We start from the raw sequence: 24668 nt of genomic DNA on the forward strand, positions 1-24668 counted from the left end.
TCAGTAGATTCTTAATACCAGATATATATTTTTTATTGAATTCAAATTCCATGATGGGATTCAAACCTGGGTCCCTAGAACATTGGCTGAGTTTCTGGATGAATAGGGTAGCGATAATTCCGCTAGATCATCGCCTCCCCTAATCAGGAGTTCTTTTTTTTGCTGGTTCTTGGCAATGAATAGTGAAGAAAAAGGGAGAGTTGAGGGAATCTGTCAGAATTTGTCAAGTTCTGATACTTAGCCTGTGTGGCAATGGGTTACATGACTTTGCTGAGATATACTCTCTAGGGACCATCATATTTTTTTGCCCAATATTTTATGCCATAGCAAATGGTCACTTTAAAATAGCACAGACAGAAATTTATGCAAACATATTAACAGTTATAGTTAAAAATAGTGCAGAGGGGGAATTAAACCCAGTGGAACAGATTCACGAGACGTAATGTACGACCTAGAAAAACGATCCTGTACATCATCAACTAAGGCATTGATCTCTCCACATGTAATAAATACTCCAAGAATCTCCTACCCAAATTTAACATTTTTCTAAAATTCATTTCACTGACTGGGCCAACATTTATTGCCCATATTTAACTGCCCTCCATTTCAGAGGGCATTTGACAATCAACCACATTGCTGTGGCTCTGGAGTCACATATAGGCAAGACCAGGTAAGAACATCAGATTTCCTTCCCATCTGGGCTTTTACAAAAATGGTTTCTTAGCCATTACAGACTCTTAATTCCAATTTTTTATTGTATTCAAATTTCACCATCTGCCATGGTAGGATTTAAACACGAGTCCCAGATCTTGCTCTGGGTCTCAGGATTACCAATCCGCTGGCAATAACACTGTGCCACTGCCTCCTCTATGCTTCTAAGCTTGGGCATGAATAAAATTAACTTGACTCTGCTGCAAGTCCTCATTCTCACCAAGTCGTATTCGCGCATCCCACCTGGGCTCTATTGACTCCTGGTTAAACATCTTTTTAAATTCTGAGCCTTGTTTTGTAACCTCCGCTATCTCATCTCTCCCTGTCTCTGTGATCGCTTTCAGCTTCACAACCTTCCAAGATATCTCCCTGTGGTGAACCATCGTTGGTTCCCACTGGATAGTACTGAGCCAGGGCTGGCCAGTACTACAGGAATGTATATAGGTTACTGTGGGATTGTACTAATGTTGCTGTTGGGTTAGGGTGGGATTGTTACACCTGTGTTTGTTACTGTTGTGGCACATCCCAGTCGGGCTCCGCCTCCTGGGAGAGGTATAAGACTCCCCTGCACTACCGTCTCATCAGGGTCAACCGACCTGTGAGTCCGTGGGAGAACAGCTGGACGCCGTTTTGGGGAGAACGCCACCGCAAGTGCCTACTCCGGTGTCACCGCCGGTATTGAGGAGGTCACAATGACGGTGCGGTCCTCCAGACCGTCTGAACTTATAATCTGCTGACATTTTAGTCTGTTTTCGTACCCCGCCGGCCTTTGTTCTCAAAGGAGGGGTGAATGTGGTGAACCATCGTTGGTTCCCACTGGATAGTACTGAGCCAGGGCTGGCCAGCACTACAGGAATGTATATAGGTTACTGTGGGATTGTACTAATGTTGCTGTTGGGTTTGGGTGGGATTGTTACACCTGTGTTTGTTATTGTTGTGGCACATCCCAGTTGGGCTCCACCTCCTGGGAGAGGTATAAGACTCCCTGCTCGGATGGGACCCCTTCAGTCTGGGATAGTGTGTTAAAGTTCTGATAGCTCCATTGTTAGTTAATAAAAGCCTTCTTTTACTGAAGCTTCGAGCCTCGTGTCCAATTGATGCGCATCAATTTTATTAACTAAAATTAAACTCTCGACGGAAGAAAAAAAAGAAAGGAGAGTATGGAGCAAATCCTCAAGCCAGAACGTCTAACGCTAGATCCACGTGCGGTGGGCGCTGCTAACACCTTCGACCACTGGCTGAAGTGTTTTGAAGATTACCTAGCAGCCTCCGTAGCGGTCACCACAGATGATGACAGACTCCGGGTCCTCCATGCGAGGGTAAGCAACACAGTCTACCTCGCGATCCGTGCGGCCACCACTTACCCTAGGGCCCTCGAGCTTCTAAAGAAGCGCTATACGAAACCTCCTAACGAGATCCACGTTCGTTACCTCCTCGCTACACGACGTCGGCAGTCGGGCGAAACCATGGAGGATTACGCCAATGAGCTCTTACAGCTAGCCAGGGGCTGTGACTGCAAAGCTGTGTCGGCTGAGCAGAGCATGTACGACCTCGCCCGAGATGCGTTTGTAGCCGGGGTCGGGTCTTCATACATCCGTCTCAAACTGCTAGAAAAGGGTAATCTCAATCTTACCCAGGCCATGGAATTAGCTGAAATGCTCGAGTCGGCTTCGAAGAGCTTAGTCCTATATCCAGAGGACCACGTGGAGACAACGCGGCAGGAGCAGTCGCAAATCCCTCCTCGCCCCTCGGGCTTGAAGTGCTGTGTTATGGCGTGCTCCCATGTGGGCCAGACGATGGCTGCAGCCCCATGCGGCCCGCGGTGCTATTTCTGCGGAGGAGCAAAACTTACCCGACAAAAGTGTCCCACTAAAGCGGTAATCTGTACCGCATGCGGTAAAAGGGGGCATTATGCAAAGGTGTGCAGATCGAAGCCCAGGAACGGCAGTGCGGCCTGCGACTCTTCGGAACTGGGATCATCACCATCGTCGTCGAAGTCTTCGCGGGGTTCGTTCACGTGCGAGTCTAGGATGACGCCATTGCGGTCGACGGAGTCGGAGGAGTATGACCACCAGGGGTCGCTGAGTTTGGCGCCCTCACCCATGTGCGATTCATGGGGGTGGCCATGTTGGTCGACGATGACCACGAGCGACCAGCAGGGGTCCTCAGCATCGACTTCAGCTGCCTGCAGTGACGTCCATGGACCAACGGTGGCGTCGATCATCCTGGACCAGGCTAAGCCTCACAGGCTTGATCGTTCAATGATGGATATCCAGGTAAACAATCATGTGCTTTATTGTCTGTTTGACAGCGGGAGCACTGAGAGCTTTATCCACCCTGACACTGTGAAGAGGTGTGGACTCCAGATTCAACCTGCCAAACAGACAATCTCTATGGCATCAAGGTCCCGTCTGTCGCTGTGCTAGGAAGTCTGACACAAATCTTTGTCTCGTCACTGGACACAGGTGAGGTAAACACAGTAAGAAGTTTAACAACACCAGGTTAAAGTCCAACAGGTTTATTTGGTAGCAAAAGCCACACAAGCTTTTGCTACCAAATAATAATATGTGGCTTTTGCTACCAAATAAACCTGTTGGACTTTAACCTGGTGTTGTTAAACTTCTTACTGTGTTTACCCCAGTCCAACGCCGGCATCTCCACAGGTGAGGTCCCAGAGGATTGGAGGATAGCCAATGTGGTCCCGTTATTTAAGAAGGGTAGGAAGGATAACCCGGGTAATTATAGGCCGGTGAGCTTGACGTCCGTGGTGGGGAAGTTGTTGGAGAAGATTCTTAAAGATAGGATGTATGCGCATTTAGAAAGGAATAAACTCATTAACGATAGTCAACATGGTTTTGTGAGAGGGAGGTCATGCCTCACGAACCTGGTGGTGTTTTTTGAAGAAGTGACCAAAATGGTTGACGAAGGAAGGGCCGTGGATGTTGTCTATATGGACTTTAGTAAAGCATTTGACAAAGTCCCTCATGGTAGGCTAGTGAAAAAGGTTGGATCCCATGGGATAAAGGGGGAGGTGGCTAGATGGGTGGAGAACTGGCTTGGTCATAGAAGACAGAGGGTGGTAGTGGAAGGGTCTTTTTCCGGCTGGAGGCCTGTGGCTAGTGGTGTACCGCAGGGCTCTGTATTGGGACCTCTGCTGTTTATGATTTATATAAATGATCTGGAAGAAGGAGTAACTGGGGTGATCAGTAAGTTTGCGGACGACACAAAACTGGCAGGACTTGCAGATAGTGAGGAACATTGTCAGAGGCTACAGAAGGATATAGATAGGCTGGAAATTTGGGCAAGGAAATGGCAGATGGAGTTCAATCCTGATAAATGCGAAGTGATGCATTTTGGTGGGAATAATGTAGGGAGGAGCTACACGATAAATGGAAGAACCATAAAGGGTGTAGAGACGCAGAGGGACCTGGGTGTGCAAGTCCACAGATCTTTGAAGGTGACGTCACAGGTGGAGAAGGTGGTGAAGAAGGCATATGGCATGCTTGCCTTTACAGGACGGGGCATAGAGTATAAAAGTTGGGGTCTGATGTTGCAGATGTATAGAACGTTGGTTCGGCCGCATTTGGAATACTGCGTCCAGTTCTGGTCGCCACACTACCAGAAGGACGTGGAGGCTTTGGAGAGAGTACAGAGGAGGTTTACCAGGATGTTGCCTGGTATGGAGGGGCTTGGTTATGAGGAGAGATTGGGGAAACTGGGGTTGTTCTCCTTGGAAAGACGGAGGATGAGGGGAGACTTAATAGAGGTGTATAAAATTATGAAAGGCATAGATAGGGTGAACGGTGGGAAGCTTTTCCCCGGGTCGGTGGTGACGTTCACGAGGGGTCATAGGTTCAAGGTGAAGGGGGGGAGGTTTAACACAGATATCAGAAGGACATATTTCACACAGAGGGTCGTGGGGGCCTGGAATGTGTTGCCGGGCAAGGTGGTGGAGGCGGACACACTGGGAACGTTTAAGACTTATCTAGACAGCTATATGAACGGAGTGGGAATGGAGGGATACAAAAGAGTGGTCTAGTTTGGACCAGGGAGCGGCGCGGGCTAATTGTTCCTGGTTTCTCGTTTCAAGGCTTCATTCTACGATCATCTTGCTGGTGCCAGTACAGAGTGAGACTGCGGATAGTTGGGAACCTGTCTCGGGGGCAGGGAATTCATATGGTGTTCGTGGAAGTGGAAATGACTAGGGTTGGGAAGCATTTTCCGATCGGGGCCATTGTGATCTCCTGGACTCGTTTCGATCGCCTCAGGGGGTCGGAGAGGAATTTCCCAGATTTTTTTTCCCCATATTGGCCCTGGGGTTTTTCACTCTGGGTTTTCGCCTCTCCCTGGAGATCACATGGTCTGGAATGGGGGGGTGGGGGTAAGTTAATAGGTTGTAATGAACAAAGCATCGTAGCTGTGAGGGACAGCTCGGTGGATAGGATATTGGTATGTAGATAGGCTGGAAAATTGGGCGGGGATCCTGGATTCAGGATTCAATCCTGGACCGGGGAGCGGCGCGGGCTTGGAGGGCCGAAGGGCCTGTTCCTGTGCTGTATTGTTCTTTGTTCTTTGTTCTTTGAAGTTGTGTGGTAACCTTGAAAGTACAAGGCACAATTTACGAGCGTTTCAGGCTCCTTGTGTTGCCGTATCTTTGCGCACCAATTCTTCTCGGACTAAACTTCATGGTCCACTTGAGGAGTGTGATCCTACAGTACGGTGGGCCACTCCCTTCACTGGCAGTGGGAGAACAGCTGCAGTCTCCAAATTGCCCAACGCAATCTTTCTACGTTAAAGATCACCACACCCTCTTTATTTCAGTATCTGGTACCAGACTGCAAGCCCATCGCTACTAAAAGTAGGCGTTACAGCACTGAGGATCGGATCTTCATCAGATCTGAGGTTCAGCGACTCCTCAAAGAAGGGATCATACAGCCCAGTGTTAGTCCGTGGAGAGCACAGGTTGTGGTGGTCAAGAGCGGGAACAAATCCCGGATGGTCATTGATTACAGTCAGACCATTAACCGATATACGCAGCTGGATGCGTATCCTCTCCCGCGCATATCTGATATGGTCAATCAGATTGCGCAGTACCGGGTGTTCTCCACCATAGACCTCAAGTCCGCCTACCACCAACTCCCCATTCGCCCAGAGGACCGACAATACACGGCCTTTGAGGCAGATGGTCGTTTGTATCAGTTTCTTAGGGTTCCATTTGGTGTCACCAATGGGGTCTCGGTCTTCCAGCGTGCTATGGACCGAATGGTGGACCAGAACAGGCTGCGGGCTACCTTCCCATACCTGGATAATGTCACCATTTACGGCCATGATCAGCAGGACCATGACACAAATCTCCATAACTTCTTACGCACTGCATCTCACCTGAACTTGACCTACAACAGGGAGAAGTGTGTATTCCGTACGCGCCGGTTAGCCATCCTGGGATACGTGGTGGAAAACGGGGTCATTGGCCCTGATCCAGACCGTATGCGCCCCCTTGCTGAACTTCCCTTGCCCACTAGCGCAAAAGCACTGAGAAGATGTCTAGGTTTCTTCTCCTATTATGCGCAGTGGGTCCCCAACTACGCGGACAAAGCCTGTCCGCTTATTAAGTCCACGACTTTTCCACTCACGCCAGAGGCCCAATTGGCCTTCAAGAAATTGAAAGACGACATCGCGAAAGCCACGATGCACGCGGTAGACGAATCCATCCCTTTTCAGGTGGAAAGCGATGCATCTGATTTCGCCCTGGCCGCCACACTAAACCAGGCGGGCAGGCCCGTCGCGTTTTTTTCCCGCACCCTCCAAGGCCCCGAAATTCGGCATTCAGCGGTGGAGAAGAAGGCCCAGGCCATTGTGGAGGCCGTCAGACACTGGCGCCATTACCTGGCGGGAAAGCGGTTCACCCTGATCACGGACCAGCGGTCCGTGGCGTTCATGTTCAACAACTCGCAGAGGGGCAAGATCAAGAATGACAAGATCTTGCGGTGGAGAATTGAACTCTCCACCTATAACTACGATATCATGTATCGTCCAGGGAAACTCAATGAGCCCTCGGATGCCCTCTCGCGCGGAACATGCGCTAGTATTCAGGAGGATCGCTTGAACGCCCTCCATAATGATCTGTGCCATCCTGGGGTCACTCGGCTCTACCACTTCGTCAAAGCCCGCAACCTGCCTTACTCGGTGGAGGACATCAGGTCGGTAACAAGGAGCTGTCGGATTTGCGCGGAATGCAAACCGCACTTTTACCGACCTGACTGGGCACATTTGGTCAAGGCCACTCGCCCCTTCGAGAGGCTGAGTGTTGATTTTAAGGGCCCCCTTCCCTCAACAGATCGGAACGTGTACTTTCTGAACATAATCGATGAGTACTCCCGGTTCCCGTTTGTTGTCCCCTGCTCGGACACATCAGCTGCCACGGTGATCAAGGCATTCCGTGATCTTTTTACCCTGTTCGGGTACCCCAGCTATATCCATAGCGACAGGGGCTCGTCGTTCATGAGCGATGACTTGAGGCAATTCCTGCTCTCATACGAGATTGCCTCTAGTAGGACCACGAGTTACAACCCTAGGGGTAATGGACAGGTGGAACGAGAGAATGCTACAGTCTGGAAGGCTGTCCTATTGGCGTTGAAATCCAGAGGTCTTCCAGTCTCCCGTTGGCAGGCGGTCCTCCCTGATGCGCTTCACTCTATTTGCTCCCTCCTGTGTACGGCAACCAATGCTACTCCCCACGAGAGGATGTTCTCATTCCCTCGGAAGTCTTCCTCGGGGATATCTTTACCAGCCTGGTTGACGTACCCAGGACCCGTCCTCCTGCGGCGACATGTAAGGGCCCGCAAGTCCGACCCCTTGGTCGATCAGGTCCACCTCCTCCACGCCAACCCTCAGTATGCCTATGTGGCATATCCTGACGGGCGAGAGGACACAGTCTCGATCCGAGACCTGGCGCCTGCAGGGGACGTAGCAACTCCTGTTGCTCCCATACCCCCAGTGACGAATCCATTATCTCTTATTTCTTCCCCGGACACAGCGCGGGCAGCATCAGGACCATTGCTTAACAGTTTTACTCCAATGCACAGCTTGCCTGAGCCCTGAAGATGGTCGCCACCGCAGGATGCGTCAGGATCCCCTGCACTACCGTCTCATCAGGGTCAACCGACCTGTGAGTTCGTGGGAGAACAGCTGGACGCCGTTTTGGGGAGAACGCCACCGCAAGTGCCTACTCCGGTGTCACCGCCGGTATTGAGGAGGTCACAACGACGGTGCGGTCCTCCAGACCGTCTGAACTTATAATCTGCTGACATTTTAGTCTGTTTTCGTACCCCGCCGGCCTTTGTTCTCAAAGGAGGGGTGAATGTGGTGAACCATCGTTGGTTCCCACTGGATAGTACTGAGCCAGGGCTGGCCAGCACTACAGGAATGTATATAGGTTACTGTGGGATTGTACTAATGTTGCTGTTGGGTTTGGGTGGGATTGTTACACCTGTGTTTGTTATTGTTGTGGCACATCCCAGTTGGGCTCCACCTCCTGGGAGAGGTATAAGACTCCCTGCTCGGACGGGACCCCTTCAGTCTGGGATAGTGTGTTAAAGTTCTGATAGCTCCATTGTTAGTTAATAAAAGCCTTCTTTTACTGAAGCTTCGAGCCTCATGTCCAATTGATGCACATCACTCCCCTCATCTAATTCTGGCCTCTTGAGCAACACTGATTTGAATTATTTCACCATTGGGGACCGTGCTTTGAGCTGCCTATTCCCTAAATCAGCATTCCCAATTGAAAATTTCCTATCTCTCTACCTCTGTTTCCTCCTTTAGGACATTCCTCAAAACCTGCTTTATTGGGGCTTCTGGTCATCTGCCCTGACATTGTCTTATTTTTGATTGGTGTCAACTTTTGCTTTATAATTCTTATATGGACTGGTGTCAACACGAGCTTTATAATGCTCCTGTCTGCATAATCAGAGCTTCCTTCCACCACCTCATCGTGCAAAGTAATCAGCCACCCTCGCTCCCGCCCGCCCCACTCCTCCACCATCTTTGCTCCAATTGTCAGGGTCTGCAAACAGAGTCACCACCCCAGGGTAAGGAACTTGTACAACAGGAAGACAGAAGCGCAAACATTGTAAAGTCTGAAGCCATCACTCAACTCCCCGGCTTGGCCACATGACTTCCTTTTTTTCCCCCTCACAAGCCAGACATATGAGTTAGTCAGTCAGAGTTATTCTTGCCTGTTGCTGACTGTGCTAAGTCAATGGACAAACATCCCGAACCATCCTGGTTCACTAATATCTTTTAGGGAAGGAAATCTTCCGTCCTTACCTGGTCTGGCTTATATGCGACTCCAGAGCCACAGAAATGTGGTTGACTCACAAATGCTCTCCAAGGGCAACTAAGGATGGGCAATAAATGCTGGCCATCCAGCGATGCCCGTGTCCCAGGAATGAATAAAAAAAAGCCTGCTCAGCACTCACTGTTTTCTGAGGTCATTGAGTACTTTGGACTCACCCTTCACCCCTTGTTGTTTGGTGGAATTGACTCAGGGAGCGGGATTTTACAACCTTGCTCGAGCAAGACTGGAAATTCCCACCCGAGGTCAACAGAGATTTCCGTTGTCGGACCCTCGCCCACTCCGATTCCGTGACGGGCGAGGTGGTTGGGTTCCAGCGAAGATGTCCCAGGGCTGTCCCGTCAAAGCCTCCGGATTGGGCAATCCCCTCTCCATAGTCACCATCACTGGCTCAGAGGAGGGAGAGCTCGTGACACCAAATGCTGTCTTGGTAGCTCCATCGGAAGTCGCTCCCAGTTTCAGGAATTGTTGGCTTAAGAGGGTGCTGCATCATTGGGTGTTTTGTCTTTCAGATGAGATGTTAAATTGAAGCGTTCACAGATGGGCACAAACAATCCCATGGCACTAATTAGAGAAAAACAATGGTGTTCAGCAGCTGTCCTGACCAATATTTATTTCCCAAACAATATGACTAAAATAAGATTAGGCCATTTATCTCATTGTGGGACATTTCTGTGACAAATTTGGCTACTGCTTTTCCCTACGTTATAGCAGTGACTTGACTTCAAAAGTAATTAATTGGCTATCAAGTGCTGTGGGACATCACGAGGTCACAAAAGGCAGTACATCAAAGCAAACTCTTTTATTCCTGTGTGATTTAGCAATTTATAGCCATAAAATATCACGTCTCACAAACACCTCAAAATGATTTGCATAGAATGAATTATCATGGAATCCAGGGACTGTAAACAAATTAATAAGCAGAGCTTCTTAATGTAGACAATATTCCCCTCCCTATGAGTTGATGGACCTCATTGTCACTGAACATTGTGTAGATTAAGTTAGTATCCTTTCCCAATTGAAGGGGAAAGTAAGGTGACATGAAGCGATGGTAAGTTCTTTTTTTAATTCCTTCGTGGGACATGGGCATTGCTGGCTGGCCAGCATTTATTGCCCATCCCTAGTTGCCCTTGGAGGGCAGTTGGGAGTCAACTGCCTGTGGCTCTGGAGTCACATGTATGCCAGACCAGGTAAGGACAGCAGATTTCCTTCCCTAAAGGATATTAGTGAACCAGATGGCTGTTACCGACAATTGGCAATGGTTTCATGGTCATCAGTAGATTCTTAATTCCAGATTTTTTTTATTGAATTCAAATTCTGTCATCTGCCGTGGCGGGATTCGAACGTGTGTCCCCAGAACACGAGCTGAGTTTCTGGATTAATAATCTAGCAATGATGCCACAAGGCTATCGCCTCCCTTGTACTTCTATGCTTATAATGATGTTTGAAAAAAATAAAGTTGACCAATTCTCAATTTACAAATCTGTTGATTTCCTGTAACTGATTATTTGGGGGAGTCACTGGGAAATGGACAGGGTCAGGTGGAACATTGACTCTACACCTGCCTCACTTACAGTTCGGTGAAAAATAATATTGAAGGAGATATAAAGCCAGTATCCAATCGATCCTTTGGGCTTTCTGGTTGGCAAGTTTGATTCAAATTACCTCTGGCTACAAAAGAAAACTTCAATTGAACTCTATTTACTGCTAAATTGAGGCAACAAGTTGCTCCTTGTAGTATTGCGTTACGTTTGATTTATTGTTGGTTATTAAGTATCACCACTGCCATCTCTGAAAAGAAACGCAGGCAGTTGACTATGATAGGTTAACATAGAACATAGAAAGCCACAGCACAAACAGGCCCTTCGGCCCACAAGTTGCGCTGATCATATCCCTACCTCTAGGCCTATCTATAGCCCTCAATCCCATTAAATCCCATGTACTCATCCAGAAGTCTCTTAAAAGACCCCAACGAGTTTGCCTCCACCACCACCGACGTCAGCCGATTCCACTCACCCACCACCCTCTGAGTGAAAAACTTACCCCTGACATCTCCTCTGTACCTACCCCCCAGCACCTTAAACCTGTGTCCTCTCGTAGCAACCATTTCAGCCCTTGGAAATAGCCTCTGAGAGTCTACCCTATCCAGACCTCTCAACATCTTGTAAACCTCTATCAGGTCACCTCTCATCCTTCGTCTCTCCAGGGAGAAGAGACCAAGCTCCCTCAACCTATCCTCATAAGGCATGCCCCCCAATCCAGGCAACATCCTTGTAAATCTCCTCTGCACCCTTTCAGTGACTTCAACATCTTTCCTGTAATGAGGTGACCAGAACTGCGCGCAGTACTCCAAGTGGGGTCTAACCAGGGTCCTATAAAGCTGCAGCATTATCTCCTGACTCCTAAACTCAATCCCTCGATTAATGAAGGCTAGTACGCCGTACGCCTTCTTGACCGCATCCTCCACCTGCGAGGCTGATTTAAGAGTCCTATGGACCCGGACCCCAAGGTCCTTCTGATCCTCTACACTGCTAAGAATGGTACCCTTCATATTATACTGCTGCTTCATCCCATTGGATCTGCCAAAATGGATCACTACACACTTATCCGGGTTGAAGTCCATCTGCCACTTCTCCGCCCAGTCTTGCATTCTATCTATGTTTCGCTGCAACTTCTGACATCCCTCCAAACTATCCACAACACCACCTACCTTGGTGTTGTCAGCAAACTTACCAACCCATCCCTCCACTTCCTCATCCAGGTCATTTATGAAAATGACAAACAGCAAGGGTCCCAGAACAGATCCCTGGGGCACTCCACTGGTCACTGACCTCCATGCAGAGAAAGACCCCTCCACAGCCACTCTCTGCCTTCTGCAGGCAAGCCAGTTCTGGATCCACAAGGCAACAGCCCCTTGGATCCCATGCCCTCTCACTTTCTCAAGAAGTCTTGCATGGGGGACCTTATCGAACGCCTTGCTGAAGTCCATATAGACCACATCCACCGCTCTTCCTTCGTTAATGTGTTTGGTCACATTTTCAAAGAACTCAACCAGGCTCTGTTAAGATCTGTTTCTTTTGCCTTCAGCTTCTGAGTCTGATCGACTCAAAGTCTGCTTTGTCTGTCAGCAGCACGTGAAGGAGAATTGACTCAATCATATTCCCATTGCAGATGTGTCCGTAACACAGGAGCTGTCGACTGCACATTTCCAGAACAATGCTGGCTTACAACTGACTAGTAAGAAGTCTCACAACACCATATGTATATGTGTCTATATATGCCCTGTTTGTGAACACAACTCTCACTCACCTGATGAAGGGGCAGTGCTCCGAAAACTTGTGGCTTGTGCTACCAAATAAACCTGTTGAAATTTAACCTGGTGTTGCGAGACATCTTACTGTGCCTACCCCAGTCCAACTCCGGCATCTCCACATCATTACAACTGACTAGGCAGCAGGCAATAGTAGAATTAGTCATGAGTAATGAACCAGGGGTGGCACGGTGGCACAGTGGTTAGCACTGCTGCCTCACAGCGCCAGGGACCTAGGTTCGATTCCTCGCTTGGGTCACTATCTGAGTGGAGTTTGCACATTCTCCCCGTGTCCATGTGGGTTTCCTCCGGGTGCTCTGTTTTCCTCCCACAGTTTAAAGGTACGCTGGTTAAGTGCATTCGCCATGCTAAATTGCGCCTTAGTGTCCTGGGATGTGTAGATAAGCAGGGTAAATGTGTGGGGTTGTGGGGATAAGGCTTGGGGTGGGATTGTTGTTGGTGCAGACATGATGAGCTGAATGGCCTCCTTCTGCACTGTAGGGATTCTATCATTAATTAATAATCTGAAGGTAAACAAACATCATGCAATGTTCATGGCAGTTGCCAGAATTTTATCGCCTTGCCCGCCAGGAGAATCGGAGTGGGCGAAGGCCAGACAATGGGAAGGTCTGTTGATCTTGGGCGGGATTTTACGGTTTTGGGGCGAGTGAATCCGTAAAACCCAGTGTGTTTGGGAGGAAGATGGGACAGTAACAAACTAAATTATAGAATTTACGTCAGGCAAACTTCAAAGGCATAAACAGATAAATTGACCATGGCAAACTGGGCTCAGTTATAAATTGGTAAAACTATAAATGGGGAGAAATATTCAAAAATATTGTCCTGTGGGCTATTTTTTCAATGCTAGTAATACATTGTTGTAGACATCCATATCAATGAGCAATACAAAAACATCCTTAATTTAGGATAAGCATTTATTTAAAAGGAATGTTTGGGATGTGAAAATTTCCCAGTTTGTTTCCACAATATTTGTCAGTCAGCAGGCAAAGGATACACGGAAACATGTTACTTACCACTGGGGTGTTAGTTTTTAAGGTAAGTATTGTCAGAGTAAATTACTGGCTCTCTCAGATATTTCACGTTGCCTTATTTAACTAACTCTTTGTTTTCAGATAAAACCTGAGTTGGATATCCTCTGCGGAGCTCAGGCTACAGGCAGTTTGAATGAAGTGACTTGGGGGAGGGTATTAGTAGCACACATCTAGTGGCTGGCATTGATTTCTATGTCATTGCTTCATTGCAAGACTGATGGGAATTTTTTTTTATATAAATGCAATTCCTGTTGAGCTGTGCTGTGTTCACAGACAAACCTCAGTGGGGGCTCCAGTAAAAGGAAAATGATGGCTCCCTATCAGTCTGCAAAAACTTATTGACGCTCAACTGCTGAGCTCGGGTTACAGTCAGGCACAAGCTATTCCAAGAAAAGCAGAAAATCTGCCAAGTTTGTCCTGTGGATATATCTGCTCCTTGACTCCAAACTCTCCTTATTAATTTTGTGGTCGTTAAGGTGAGGATTATTAAGGCTGGAAATGGAACACTCTACTTTGGTTTCCAGTGTCACCATGGGCGGCTCGGCGGCACAGTGGATAGCCCCGTTGCCTCACAGCGCCAGGGACCCGGGTTCAATTCCGGCCTTGGATCACTGTCTGTGTGGAGTTTGCACGTTCTCCCCATGTCTGCGTGGGTTTCCTCCGGGTGCTCCAGTTTCCTCCCACTCTCCGAACATGTGCGGGTTAGGTTGATTGGCCATGTTAAATCGCCCCTTAGTGTCAGGGGGATTAGCAGCGTACATACGTGGGGTTACAGGAATAGGGACCTGGGTGGGATTGTTGTTGGTGCAGACTCGGTGGGCCAAATGGCCTCCTTCTGTACTGTTTGGATTCTATGATTCAGTACTTGCAGAGCAGCATTGAATGAAGAGCAAAACTCCCTCTACACCTTTCCACACCTTTCCATTTATTTTTAATCAACCTCAGAAGATCAAGAAGTTGTACCAATCCAACACCTGATTTTGCTCCATGGCTTTCCTGAATGGGACAGCCATTGTGTCTCATTTGAACCCAAGATGAGATTCTGGTCACATCTCCATGCCATCATTGGGATGGCCAATTTCCCTCTCTGTAACATTGCCCAACTCCACACCTGCCTCGACTAACCTGCGGCTGAGAACCTTGTACATACTTTTGTTACTTATGGGCCCCACTATTCTCAGTGCACTCCTGACTGGCCTCCCACATCTTACCGACTCGAAGCTTGAGGCTGTCCTAAACTGTGCTGCCCATGCCCAAACTCACCAAATCCCACTGGACCATCACCCTGACACTCACTGACCTACACTGGTTCCCAATTAAGCAAGGCCTCAATTTTAAAATTTTCATCCTTTCTTTACAAATGCCCCACAATGGGATCACCTCTCCCTTCCACTGTAACCTTCTCCAGCCCCACAACTATCCAACAAATCTGCTTTCATCTAAATGTGGTCTCTTGAGCATCCACAGTTTAAAAGTTCCACCACTGACAGCTCTGATGACAGCTGCCAAGGCCCTAATCTCTGACACATCTTCCCCACACCTGTCCATCTCTCTACCTTGCTTTTCTCCTTTAAAATGTCTTTGAAATCTATCTTTAAGAATGTTCTTCTTCTTAAGCGAGTGCAGTGGGGATGGTGGGACTGATGTATGAGGAGAGATTGACTAGGTTAGGAATTTTTTTGCTGGAATTCAGATGAATGAGGGGGGATCTCATAGTGACTTATAAATCTCTAACAGGACTAGACAGGGTAGATGCAGGGAGCATATCCCCGATGATGGGGGAGTCCAGAACCAGGAGTCACAGTCTGAGGATTCAGGCTAGACCATTTAGGGCTGAGGTGAGGAGATATTTCTTCACCCAAAGAATGGTGAGCCTGTGGAATTCATTACCACAGGAAGTAGTTGATGCCATAACATTGAATGTATTCAAGAGGCGGCTGGATATAGCACTTGGGGCGAATGGGATCAAATATTGTAGGGAAAAAAACAGGATTAGGATGATCAGTCATGATTGTAATGAATGGCAGGGCAGGCTCGAAGGGCCTCATCCTGCTCCTATCTTCTATGTTTCTATTTTTAACCGAAACTTTGTTCACCAACTTTTATAATCTTCTTCTGAGTCTTGTTTTTTTTTCTTTCATGAGGCCCCAGTGAAATGGCTTGGGATGGATATTAAGTTAAAAGCACTATATAAATACAGATCAGTGCAAAAGTACAAGCTATTATTCTTGGTCTATAGTTGACCAAATGAGATTGTGTACAGATACACTAACTTGGATTTAGCCATTTAGCTTGAGTGCATCAAGCATGATATTTGGGAGCTTTTGTTTACAGATGAAATCATGCTGAACAGAAGTGGAACCAAAGTCCTCACCGGGAGATTAACACGCGATGTGGACGGAGATTTTAAACTAATCTGGTTGGGGAATGGGAAACAGGGTGCAGTGGAACAGAGCAGAGACAGTGTGCATAGAAAGCTAGGAGGGATAAACAGAAAAACAGCATAAAGGCCTTCGTGTAGAAAGAGCAGGAATTAGATGGAGTGCAAAAGCAGAGCAAAGCAGAAGTAAACTAGTATGCGATGTATATGTGCTACTGTGAGGTATGTTACAAGGTTTAAAGTTTATTTATGAGTGTCACAAGTAAGCTTACATTAACAATGCAATGAAGTTACTGTGAAAATCCCCCAGTCGCCACACTCTGGCATCTGTTCGGGTACGCTGAGGGAGAATTTAGTATGGCCAATGCACCTAACCAACATGTCTTTCAGTCTGTGGGAGAAAACTGGAGCACCCGGAAGAAACCCACGGGGAAAATGTGCAGACTCCGCACAGACAGTGACCCAAGCTGGGAATTGAACCCAGGTCCCTGGCGCTGTGAGGCAGCAGTGCTAACCACTGTGCTGCAGGCATAATTTTGATTTGATTGGATTTGATTTATTATTGTCAAATGTATACAGTGAAAAGTATTGTTTCTTGCACGGTATGCAGACAAAGCATACCGTTCATAGAGAAGGAAACAAGAGAGTGCAGAATATAGTGTTACAGTCATAGCTAGGGTGTAGAGAAACATTAACTTAGTGCAAGGTCGGTACATTCGAATGTCTGAAGGCAGCAGGGAAGAAGCTGTTCTTGAGTCGGTTGGTACGTGACCTCAGACTTTTGTGTCTTTTTCCCAACGGATGAAGGTGGAAGAGAGAATGTCCGGGGTACGTGGGCTCCTTGATTGTGCTGGCTGCTTTGCCGAGGCAGCGGGAAGTGTAGACAAAGTCAATGGATGGGAGGCTGGTTTGCGTGATGGATTGGGCTACATTCATGACCTTTTGTGGTTTCTTGCGGTCTTGGCCAAGCTGTGATACAACCAGAAAGAATGCTTTCTAAGGTGCATCTGTAAAAGTTGATGAGAGTCGTAGCTGACATGCCAAAATTCCTTAGTCTTTCTGAGAAAGCGGAGGCATTGGTGGGCTTTCTTAACTGTAGTGTCAGCATGGGAGGACCAGGACAGTCCAAAATTTGAAGCTCAGAATTTGACAATGTTAGATGATGTTAGGAATATAATAGAGATTTGGCTTAAAAATGGCCATGAATGGGAAATAAACATCCTGGCTGCAGACGTTCAGGAAGGATAGGGAAGGGAGAGAAACAATTCAGAAGGAGGGTGGCAGTATTGATCAAGGATAATATCATAGTTCCACAGAAAGACAATATATTAGAGCGTTCAAAGACAGTGGGGTAAATTTTCTAGTCCCAGCTGACACAGGAATAATCGTGGGTGGTACAAATGATTTGATGGACAAGCAAAAGGCCCCTTGACGTCCGATGGATATTTTTGGTCCTGGGGAAGGTAGGACCAAAACATCCTGCCCTGTGTCTATTTGCTTAGAGTTAAGGAATGGAAATGGAACAGTTACATTACCGAGCCCCAAGCAGCGAGGCTTCATTATAGAGCCCCAAGCAGCAAGGAGGAGCTAGAAGAGCAAACCTGTAGCCACATTTCAGAGAAATTTAAAAAAGACGATCAGTAATAGTTAGGAGACGTCAATAATGAACTGGGAAAATAATAATGGAAAACTATACCGAATACAATGGGGCAGGGGGAAATGGTAAAAGTATATCAGAAGGTTGAAGAAAAATGAGAACAGATTGGCAAGTATCAGGAATCCAAAGGTCTTTTATAATCATAGAAATATAAGGATAGTTGAAGTAATGGTGGAGCCAATTAGGGACGAAGAAGGACACAGTGGATGGCATAGTGGCACGGTGGTTGGTGCTCCTGCCTCACACACCAGGGAACCGGATTCCATTCCGGCCTCGGATGACTGTGGAATTTCCACGTTTTCCCCGTGTCTGCGTGGGTTTCCTCCGGGTGCTCCAGTTTCCTCCCACAGTCCAAAGATGGGCGGGATGGGTGGATTGGCCATGCTAAATTACTCCTTAGTGTCAGGGAGATTGGCAGGGTAAATATATGGGGGCTATGGGGATAGGGCCTGGGTGCAGGCTCAATGGGCTGAATGGCCTCCTCCTGCATTTTAGGGATTCTATGAATCTATCGTCTTGGGGAGGTAAAGGGAATGGCTGATCTCTTGAATGAGTAATTGTGCCTTTACGAAAGGTGAAGATGATGTTAATATTATGGGAATGGAAAGGGAGTTGAGCTTTGGATAGAGTGAAAATAGATATAAAGTGTCATTTGGCATTACTCAAACTGAACAAGCTATTGGGTCCTGATGGACCTGAGTGTTGAGAGTAGTGAGGGTGCTCATCACAGAGGTTCTGTTCACACTTTTTCAGTAATCCATCTATGGTCAACAAGTCCTGAGAGGGATTTGAAACTTGATCTCCTGGCCCAGATGTAGGGACACTAGACCTCATTGTGCAAAAGTAACGCATCAGTGAAGAGCACATGGTGTGATCTGAGAAATACCTTCAACGAATCTTCAGCATTAAAGTCTAAGGCTTGAATTTTCACAGTGACAGAGAGCTCCGGGGGCAGGAATGGGGAAGGGTTAAGATTAGCTCATACGTGTTTCTTGGAGGCAGCTGCCCTTTTAAGACAGCAGCTGCCTCTTGTCATGTCTGATTTTCAATAGCCAAGAGTAGAAAACATGGCATGTGCATATTAAACCTGATCGGAGCAGGTCTAAACTTTGTGGCATCCTTTGGAGAGGTGGGGAACTCGTTTGAAGAGATAGCGTACCCCTTTAGATAGGAAACCTTTGGGGGAGGGCAGATACCCTTTGGAGAGGTAAGGTGTCCTTTGCGATTGTTAAATGTGGACATAATTGTGCATAAAAAGTGCAGAAACATATTGCAACTGTCAAGAGAGCCTGCCAAGAGGAACTGTTAAGCGGAACTGTCAAAACCATCCAAGGTATCAAAAACAATTGTCAAGCAGTCAGGGTATGTAAACTCCTTCCCTTTATAAATTATTGAAAACATTTTGTGGAGTGGTGAAGGAAATCAGTGTTTGTTATTTCTTCTGTCTTTTGATATAATGCTGAGGGATACGATTACTGGATTTGTGCTGCATGACTGAATTTACAACCTTTCATTATCTCTTTGGGGTGCCTTCCATTTCAGAATTTAATTAACAGCAATAAGTGGCTACAGACTCTTTGAAGAGGGAATAATGAATTGTAATGCTGATTTTTATAAAGGATTAATCACTTGAATGAAATGTTTCATTGTGTTGTTAAATGAATTTAAATGTCGTGAATGGGTTTTATATGAGGGAACCTCATTTTATTAAATCTCAGTCCAACTCCTGAGGGCTGCCCATGGTGCCTGTTGGGTGAGATGGCATGATAGTGTAAAGGCAGTGGGTAGTGAGTGGAAGGCATGTGTTGGCATGCATTGGCACTAAGTTAGCATGGGGTTATATAGGGTCATGAGTGTTGGATAGAGGGGAATAGTTTGACGTGCAGGGTGCAAGAGGCTATGGGGGTGGATGGAGGGACATATGTTGGCATGAAAGGTACAAGAAACCATTGGAGCTGGATAGACATGTGGTGGCATGGGTTTCCATGGATAAGGCATCGAGAGTATATAGGGTGTGAGGGGGTATCGGGGTGAAGGTTGGAGATTCCTTTTTTGTTTTAATGCTTTACTTAAATCATTGATTATGTGCTGTTGTGCTGAGTCAGGACTTCTGTCCAACCTGCCTCCACACCCGGCAGCCCCTGCTTTCGATACGGGGTCACCTTGCCAATTCCCAGGGTGTCCCACCATCCCCGAGCAATAATCCAAAATGCCAGGTCACTTTCTCCCAGGTCAGGTTTGTGGAGTGGGGAACTGTCCCAGTCATGCTCCAGAGCCGGGAGCAGAAAGCTGGGCCTAAATTGTGATTCTTTCAAAAATCTGGGAACCAACCACAAGACTGAACACAAAGATTTCCCCTGGCAGGTGGCCCTTTAAACAAAGGACATAGACTTAAAATAATTAGCTAAAGAACTCGAGGTGAAATGTGCAGAATTATTTCCCAAGTATGGCATTTAAAATCTGAACGTAATGTCAGAAAGGATGGTCAAAAGAGACAGCACAGGAAATGTCAGAGAACAACTGGACATGTATCTTTGATTTGATTCTGATTTGATTTGATTTATTATTGTCACCTGTATTAGTATACAGTGAAAAGTAGTGTTTCTTATATGCTATACAGACAAAGCATATCTTACATAGAGAAGGAAATGAGGGAGTGCAGAATTTAGTGTTACAGTCATAGCTAGGTTGTAGAGACAGAATCATAGAATCCCTACAGTGCAGAAGGAAACCATTCGACCCTTTGATTCTGCGCCGACAAAAATCCCACCAGGCCCTATCCCTGTAACCCCCAAGTGTTTACCCTGCCAATCGCCCTGACACTAATAGGTAATTTAGCTTGGCCAATCAACTTAACCAGCACATCTTTGAACTGTGGGAGGAAACTGGAGCAGAAACCCATGCAGACATGGGGAGAATGTGCAAACTCCACACGGACAGTGACCCGAAGCTGGAATTGAACCGGGGTCCCTGGCGCTGTGAGGCAGCAGTGCTAACCACTGTGCCACCGTTCCAATACTTAATGTGAGGTAGGTCCATTCAAAAGTCTGATGGCAGCAGGGAAGAAGCTGTTCTTGAGAGTGCCTGAAGAGGACTAATGTGCTGGATTATGAGGGAAGAGTTGCACAGGCGCAATAGGCACACAATCTGTTCCTGTGCAGTAATACAGCAGCTGGGAGAGTGGGAGAGGGGAGGGGTGCGGAGGGAAGGGGTGCGGAGGGGAGGGCTCACATCGTCACAACATCCTCAGGATTACTATTGGCCAGAAACTGAACTGGGCCAGTCATATAAATACTTTTGCTCAATAGCAGATCAGAGGCTGGGAATTCTGTGACGAGTAACTCACCTCCTGGCTCCCCAAAAGCATGTCCACCATCCACAAGGCACAAGTCACGACTGTGATGGAATACTCTCCGCTTGTCTGGGCATGTGCAGCTCCAAAAACACACAAAAAGCTCGACATTATCCAGGACAAAGCAGCCCCGCTTTGTCAACACCCCATCCACCACCAGAAACATTCACTCCCTCCATCGCCAAGGCACAGCGGCAACCATGTGCACATTCTAGAAGAGGAAGGGAAGCTAATTAATTGGCCATTTAACGTCTTCAAGTGTTGTTTGCCTGAAAAGCTTGCTGATCACTCTTGCTGCATGTTCAGTCATTCCTCAAATGCCACAACCCAGATTAACTGCTAAAAAGAAAACCTCCCAGTGCTTCTTGCAGTCCCAATGCGTTTCCCACTTAAGAGGTGCTTTAAGGAGTGCTAGTCACTCACAACATTGGGCCCTCTCTCGATGTGCTCAGTCAATTATCAGCATGGGGAGTCCTGGCTGAAATGCAGAAATCATTTAAAAGTGCAGACAGAACCAATTCAAGAAACTGACTACAGTGCAATGATCGGGTGTAGGTTAATTGCGTGCCACAATCCCCATGACCATTTTGGGGTAAGGTTGAGGGCAGGGGAATGAGCCAATTTCACCCCCCTGATCTTGAAGTGGAGTCCAACATCATGTAAGTTGGCTGGAAGTGTGAAACAGAGTATTACATTTAAACGGTGAATGTAATCTGTTCTTTAACACTCAATTTGACTTTGAAACAATTGATCCACATGTTGTGGCCTCTTGATCTTGGCTGCATTCCATGGTAGGTTTGATTAAAGGCTGGGAAATTTTTATTGCTCTGAATTTTTTGGCTGCCTTCAATCGTGTCTGATGTCTGACCCTTGTTAAAATTGAAAGCTTAGGAACAATTATATCTCTTACCTATTGGGTTAAAATGTATCCCTTGAACTCATCTCAGAGCAGTTTCCAACATTAAACGAAACTCCTCTTTAGGGAAGTGGAAGCATTGCTGCCTAAAGTGAATGAGAGGAGGATTATCCTATTTGGCAGTATCAGAGACTGTCCCAGAGAAACATCAGTGCGGCATTCCTGGCAGGAGGGGCGAACAGCTTACGTAAAAGAATGTTCCCAAAGTGTGTGACCACACAATGTCACTTCTGCCACTGCCTCAGACATTCCCACTTCAGAGCTTGAACATGTAATCTGAGTTAACACTTTTGTGCAGTACTGTAAGAGTGCTGCATTGCCGAAGGTGCTGTCTTTTGAAAGAGACGTTAAACTGCGCCACATAAAATAGGGCAACACGGTGGCACAGTGGTTAGAGCTGCTGCCTTACAGCACCAGGAACCCTGGTTCGATTCTGGCCTCAGGTGACTGTGTGGAGTTTGCATGTACTCCCCATGTCTGCATGGGTTTCCGCCGGGTGCTCCAGTTTTCTCCCACACTCCAAAGATGTGCTGGCTAGGTGGATCTGCCATGATAAATTGTCCCTTAGAGTTCAAAGATGTGCAGGTTAGGGGGAATTAGCAGGATAAACGTGTGGGTTTATGGGTATAAGGCGAGGGGTGGGCCTGTCAGAGAGTCAATGCAGACCCGTTGGGCCAAATGGCCTCCGTCTGCACTGTAGGGATTCTATGGTGAATAACTGTAACTGGAGTTCAGGGAGTAGTTGGAGAGAGTAAAGCAGTTAATGGGTTGAATTTTCCCGCAATTGTCAGTGTTGAGAAAAATGCTGAAAACTAATTCAGCCACCCATGGCTTGTTGACTTCTGAACAAGGGACTACCTCCAGGCTCCTGAAAAAGGAGGTAAGTGGCAACCTTGTGGGAAAATGGCCTTTGATTGGGACCTTAATTGGCTTGAGTGATTCTTTGCCTCCATGTAGAGAGCCACCCAGAGAAGGTTCACTAGGTTAATCCTGGGTACGGAAGGATTTTTCTCACGAGGACAGGTTGAGTAGGTTGGTCCTGTGCACATTAGAGTTCAGAAGAATGGGAAGTGACCTTATTAAGACATACAGGATTCTCAGGGGGCTTGACAGGGTAGATGCTGAGAGGTTGTTTCACCTTGTGGAAGAATCCAGGACAAGAAAGCATCATCTCAGAGGAAGGAATTGTCCATGTAAGACAGAGATGAGAAGGAATTTCTTCTCTCAGAGGGTAGTGTATCTGTGTAATCTGTAGAGGCTGGGTTGTTAAGTATGTTCAAGGCTGAGATAGACAGACTTTTAATCAGTAAGGGAATCGAGGGTTATGGGGATAAGGCAGGAAAGTGGAGTTGAGGATGATCATATCAGATCAGTAATGATTTCATTGAATGGTGGAGCAGACTCGATGGGCAAAACAGCCTGCTTCTGCTCCTATGTCTTATGGTTTAATGGCTGCCAATTTTCATGGCAGCTCCCTCTGGCCTGACGGGGTTGCTCAAGTACTTTACAGATCTTCAAGCTCTTAAGTTTGAGGAAGTTGCAATATAAAGTTGGGCCGAAGGGCCTGTTTCCATGCTGTAAACCTCTGTGACTCTATGATTCTACATGCCAATTCTTTCTTTCGAATCATCAGTACCAAATACAATGCCCCACAAAGTGTTAGCGCTTTACCTACTATATATTTTACTGTTTCCCAAATGCCATGCCCTCTCAGCAATAAAACTGAGACTATAAAAGGGAAGGTGTTAGAAGAAACAAGGACAATACTGGGGGGATCTCGTTTGTGTATGGAGCTTTATTTGTGGCTCAGTGTCACTGGACTTGTAATCCAGAATCCCAGGCTAATGTTCTGGGAACATGGATTCAAATCCCGCCATTGCAGCTGGTGGATTTTGAATTAAACTAGTGCATCTGGACTTAAAAAGCTATTCTCATTAATGGTGACCATGAAACCATTGTCGATTGCCACAAAAACCCATCATGGGCGTCACTAGCTGGCCAGCATTTATTGCCCATCCCTAGTTGCCCGAGGGCAGTTGAGAATCAACCACATTGTTGTGACTCTGGAGTCACATGTCGGCCAGATCGGTTGAGGACGGCAGATTTCCTCCACTGAGGGACATTAGTGACTCAGGTGGGTTTTTCCGCCAATCGGCAATGGTTTCATTGTCATCAGTAGATTCTTAATTCCAGATTTTTTTAATCATTGAATTCAAATTCCACCATCTGCCGTGCTGGGATTTGAACCCGTGTACTCAGAACATTCATTGAGTTCCTGGATTAATATTCTAGTGATATTACCACGAGGTCATCCTTTAGGGAAGTAATCTGCTGTCCTTACCTAGTGTGGCCTACACGTGACTCCAGATGCATAGCAGTATGGTAGATTTTTAACTGCCCTCTGAAATTAACTCCGAAGTCACTGAGTTCAAGGGCAATTAAGAATGGGCAACAAATGCTAACCTTGCCTGTGATTCTCACATGACTCGAAAGAATACTTTTTTTACAAGTCAGATAAATGAGCTGAGTGCATGATGCAATCTATCTGAAATGGGTGGGGAATTGTACTTGGAACAAAAACTGTTTTTGTGTATATATTTGAATATTGACACAGAGATCTTTCACATGTGTCTTGATTGGCCATGAGAAATTGCTGCTTTGTGTCAAAATTAAAGTTTATTTATTAGTCACAAGTAGACTTACATTAACACTGCAATGAAGTTACTGTGAAAATCCCCTAGTCGCCACACTCCGGTGCCTGTACGGGTACACTAAGGGAGAATTTAGCATAGCCAATCAACCAAACCATACATCTTTGTACTGTGGGAGGAAACCGGAGCACCCGGAGGAAACCCACGCAGACAGGGGGAGAATATGCAAACTCCGCACAGACAATGACCCGAGGCCGGAATTGAACCAGGGCCCCTTGAGCTGTGA

Source organism: Mustelus asterias, chromosome 14 (genome assembly GCF_964213995.1).
Source record: "Mustelus asterias chromosome 14, sMusAst1.hap1.1, whole genome shotgun sequence".
NCBI classification, from domain to species: domain Eukaryota; kingdom Metazoa; phylum Chordata; class Chondrichthyes; order Carcharhiniformes; family Triakidae; genus Mustelus; species Mustelus asterias.